Source organism: Panthera pardus, unplaced genomic scaffold (genome assembly GCF_024362965.1).
Source record: "Panthera pardus isolate Hobbes unplaced genomic scaffold, ASM2436296v1 HiC_scaffold_10, whole genome shotgun sequence".
Classification (NCBI taxonomy): Eukaryota; Metazoa; Chordata; class Mammalia; order Carnivora; family Felidae; genus Panthera; species Panthera pardus.
This window is the reverse complement of record NW_026526655.1, coordinates 75,435,708-75,440,689: the sequence shown is the minus strand read 5'-3', so window position 1 is coordinate 75,440,689 and position 4,982 is coordinate 75,435,708. Positions and strand designations below refer to the sequence as shown.

At 37.4% G+C, this 4,982-nt stretch overlaps 1 long non-coding RNA gene across 1 annotated transcript; it reads right to left on the bottom strand.

Annotated features, from left to right (window-relative positions):
• Positions 1-1,376: 1,376 nt before the first annotated feature.
• LOC128777033 (uncharacterized) lies at positions 1,377-3,630 on the bottom strand. Its single transcript, XR_008422187.1, has 2 exons — positions 3,505-3,630; positions 1,377-1,531 (listed from the first exon to the last, which is right to left on the bottom strand). It is a non-coding gene; the product is annotated as an uncharacterized LOC128777033 (long non-coding RNA).
• Positions 3,631-4,982: the final 1,352 nt, after the last annotated feature.

The following is a 4,982-nucleotide window of genomic DNA, read 5'->3' as shown; positions in this document are numbered from 1 at the left end:
AATACAGAGAACAGATTGGTAGTTGCTGGGGGGAGGGGGTGGGAGCGATGACATAAATAAAAGGGATGAAGAGAGCACTTACCTTGATGAGCACTGAGTTATGTATAGGAGTGTTGAATCACTATATTGTACACCTGAAACTGATATGACACTGTCTGTTAACTATACTGGAATAAAAAAAAAATTTTTAAAGAAGTGTTGTTAAATAAAATAAAACAGACAAGCTGTGGCAAATCACGGATTCCATGGTCAGTGATGGCCACATCAAGGAAGACCCATTTGAGTGAATACCTGAAGAAGGAGAAGAAGCAAACCAGAGAAGGGAAAAGGGACTTTCAAGCCCAGGGAATGCAAAGGCCCTGAAGCAGAAGAGATTTTAGAATGCTAGACTAAGGAAGACAAATAACCCCGAATGGCCTGTGACCATGATCGGTACAGACAGACAAGTGAGACCTGACACAGGGGAGACGGACAAGGGCCAGACCACATGGGCCCCATGGACCACAGTAAGGACTTCAGTATGCAAGTTTAAAAAACATTGACGTCAACAAATGCGTATAAAATGCACAAATTTTTGCAAGAATGTTGAACGTTTTGGTTTTTTGAACACGCAAGAAACTAATTTCAAATATTCTCCCAAATTTCAATCTGACTCAGTGGAGAAGGGAAAGAAGAGATGGTGATTACATCACAGCTTCTTGTTTCCTTAATCAGCTAAAGCAGGGTCATATTTGTCCACTCTATCACTAAAATGGAGGCTAGGGAACAATTAAATCCTATTTTAATGGAGTTTAAAGAAGTTTGTAACTGTAAACTTCACTTGATAAAAATCTTGATATTCTGTGTGTTTCCAGTTTTATTTGGCTCTTTAAAGAGAACTGGTCCTGTTTTAGATATATAAAAAGTGCATATTTATCTATACTTGGTTCTAAAAAATTGCATTCATCCCCCAGCAAACTGGAATACGAAGCGTATGTTTGCTCATTAAACTTAAAGTTGCCGTTAAAAGTCATCAGTGTTTCTCTAAAAATACTGAACATTCATTTACAGTCCACCAAGCCTCTGTCAGGATAAAGAAGTTAAAGAAGTCAAATTGATTTATTCCTAAGACCTTTACCACAACTGTTTTTTCCTGAACAAAAAGGAAGAAAAACATTTCTTCATTCCCATTGTCCACTCTTGGGCAGTGCTTAGCCAAAAGTGCCTGACAGCCCTGTCTTCTTCCTCAATCGTTGACAAATGGTTTGAAAAAGTATAATTGTAATCTGTGAAGTCATGACAACAGACAGATAATGCCCTTCCATACAACACCTCTTGAAATTTCTAATCAAAACTTTATATCTGGAGCTGCTTGGGTCTGACAGAGAACCCCACCACAAAATGCCAATGTTTATTCATTCAGCACCCTCCTGCCTTTCAAGGAAGATTCTGGCTCTGTCTCCATGCAGGGAAGAGTGTGCTCTTACATTTTCAGACAGCATTTGACAAAGTTCCACATCAGAGATCAAGGTCTTGGTAGAAAGATTGAGGTCTACGAAAGGAGGAAAACAGAATGGACATGAATGTACATAAAATGGATTGAATGTTGGCTAAAGGGCAGATGAGGGTATGGTCATAAATAAAAACTTTTCATGGTGGCAAAAGGTAACTGGAGAGAGATTATTGTATCAGTGTGAGGATTCCACTTATTTAGTAACCATTAAGGTGAATTTGGCAATCAAATTGAAAGGAAAATATCTGCTTCTCTAAACATCATGATATTGGAAAAATGGAGAATAACATTGAATCTCTATTTCTTGGAGGAGAAAAAGACACTAAAGTTGTGTTATATAATGTATATTTTATAAATTGATACAAATTAATAGGGCTTCAGCTGAAATAACGACCTATGTCTTTTGCATATTCTACCTCCCTGTTATTATAAAGAGGGCCCAGTAGGCAAACTGAAAGAGAAGGAAAAGTAGAAAGTGAGGAGTCCGTGAAATAGAAATGAAAAGAAGGATCTTTTTTGAAGACAACCAGGAAATTACGGACTCAGCACTGAGCTGTCATTGCTCGTGGGCCCCTTTCCCCTCTGACACATCAACCGCATTTTGATTATCAGATAAAATGCAGGAGTCTCAGTTAATTTTGAATTTCAGATAAACAAATAATAAATAGTATAGGTATGCCCCATGCAATATTTATGGTATATAGTTATACTAAAATTTATTTATTGTTTATCTGGAATTCAACCTTGAGTGGATACCCTGCTTTGTTTTATTATTGCTGTTTTCTAAATCTTACAACCCCAACCCTGAGACAAACTGCCAACCAACAGTTCTGGGCTTTTCGGAAGTCCTCTAGGGAAAGAATGGGATACTCAGACGCACTGTTTAGAAAGAAAGCCTTGCCTGTAGTGAAAGTGGAATCAAACAGAAACGTTACCATTATTAAATTAGATTTTTTGTGAATGTCCTTTGAATTTTGTTTTCTTTAAAGAATTGTACTTCCTGTTCCTTCTCCTGCCCTCTTCATTATGAATAAGATCATTTGAATTAAGTAGCATTTGCTGCGGCTAGCTAATACACCCTTTAGTTTTGAAGGCATTTTTGTGTTTTGTTTTCTTTTAATTGAAAAAAATATTATTTTATATTACTTTAATATATCAAGGCAATTTTAGTCAAATTGAACCTACATCAAGTTCTTCGAAACTTCTATCAGTGCCAAGTAATAAGAATAATTTTTAAAAAGCCACAGGATCTTGTCAAGAGAGGCATGAAATTCAGTCTCCGTATCTCCTGCTAGGTAGCACTGTGTCTTTAGATGGGTGTATGACCTCTTTTGGCTTCAGATTACTCACAATGAAAAAAAAAGAATGTTGAAATAAATAAGTCGCTTATACAAAAAGTGTTTTTTTAAAGTCTTAAAACTTTAAAATTTTTAAAAACGAGAAATGTAATGTATTTGACACTTGAGCAATGTGGGAGTTGGGTCAGTGATCCCTCTGTGCAGCCAAAAGCCTACATATAACTTTTGAGTCCTCCAAAACTTCACTAATAACATTCTGTGACTAGAAGTCTTAGTGATAGCATAAAAATTGACTAACACACATATTTTATGTGTTATATGGGTTATATATTGTAATTCTTACAATAAAGTAATCTAGAGAAAAATGTTAAGAAAATCATAAGGGGGTGCCTCGGTGGCTCAGTTGGTTAAGTAATCGACTCATGTTTTCAGCTCAGGTCGTAATCCCACAGGTTCATGAGATCAAGCCCTGCATTGGGGCTGTTGTTAGTGCAAAGCCTGCTTGGGATTCTCTCTCTTCCAAACTCTCTGCCCTTCCCCCGTTGCATGTGCACTCTCTCTCCCTCTTACTCTCAAACAAATAAACTTAAAAAAAGGAAATCATAAGGAAAATAATATATTTATAGTATTATATGGTATTTATCAAAATAAAGCCATGCATAGGTAGACCTGTGCAGTTCAAACCTGTGTTGTTCCAGGGTCAACTGTACTTACATTGCAGATTGAAACTTTAAAAAATGTAATTCCTCCATTACATTGGAGGCTCCATTCTTTCGTTTATACTTCAGGGTGTATGCACTTGAAATATCTGGGATAGTCCAACTTCAAAATTCAGTTCCAGGGCTTGCATTACAAACAATACAACTGGGTGGTTAGTATGAAAACTCCCCTGCTATGAAAATCTTATGGATAAAATGGATAAAATACAACATAAAGCCTTCTATGTGCATAACTGAGCTCAAGGGACAGTGAGAATTATCTCCAGGGGTAGAAATTGGAGGAAAATTGAAAGTAAGAAATGGAAGTGAACACAGGGCTTAGCTATCCTGGTTGTCAGTATGGACAGAGAGGCAATCTGTGGTTATTGCTCACCTTAGTGACCGAGAACTTGGGATTTAATAGACATTAAGAGACAAAATAGAAAAACCTGGATCTATGTGAGCTGAAAAGTTGGCATGGGAGACACTTGCAGAAAGCCAAGATCTTCAAAAGGATATATCCTCAATGAAAGAGTAGACTTTAAAATAAGTACTTCCTGGGCAGCTGGGTGGCTCAGTTGGTTGAGTATCTGACTCATGATTTTGGCTCAGGTCATGATTGCAGGGTTTTAGGATCAAACGCCATGTGGGGCTTCACGTTGGGCATGGAGCCTGCTTGAGATTTTCTCCCTCTCTCCCCCAAACCCTCTCTCCAACTTTCACTCTCCCTCTAAAATAAAATAAAAATAGGGGCGCTTGGGTGGCTCATTCCATTGAGCCTCCACTCCTGATCTTGGCTCAGGTTATGATCTCAGGGTTGTGAGTTCAAGCCCCACGTTGGGCTCTGCCCAGCATTGGGCTCCATGATGGGTGTGAAACCTACTTAGAAAAAAAAATCATAAAATAAAATAAAATAAAATAAAATAATAAAATTAGAAAAATAAAATAAAATAATAAAATATTTCCTAGAAGAGAGAGATGAAAAGGAAGTTTATCATGACCATGACACTTGGTACAAAATGAATTCTCATTTAAGAATTATATATACACATATACTACACACACACACACACACACACACACACACACACACACACAATGTGTATATATATTCCCCCCAGAAAGCAAAACTAGGATTTAATCAAGGAATTTCCTACATCCTCAGGGAGAGGACTTCATAATAACTGCCAGAGGGATTTCATAATTGCTGTGAAAATACTGTGTCTCGTGTATTTCTCCTTTCCAATGAGAGCAATTAACGATGGTTATTTTATTTCTGCTCTACAATTGTACATTGGTTTGATAGGGGAGGGAGAGGGCAGATAATTTGTCTTTCTAGTTCGTAGGCCATTGGACCATGAAGAATCTCATCCAGACTTGATGAAAAGAACTGCGCATTACCCAGAGATCCCATCTGGATTTGAGATTGTGTCTCTTGAGGAGGGGGCATGAAGTCTATGTTTAAAAGGAAGAGTTTGATAGATATCATAAAAA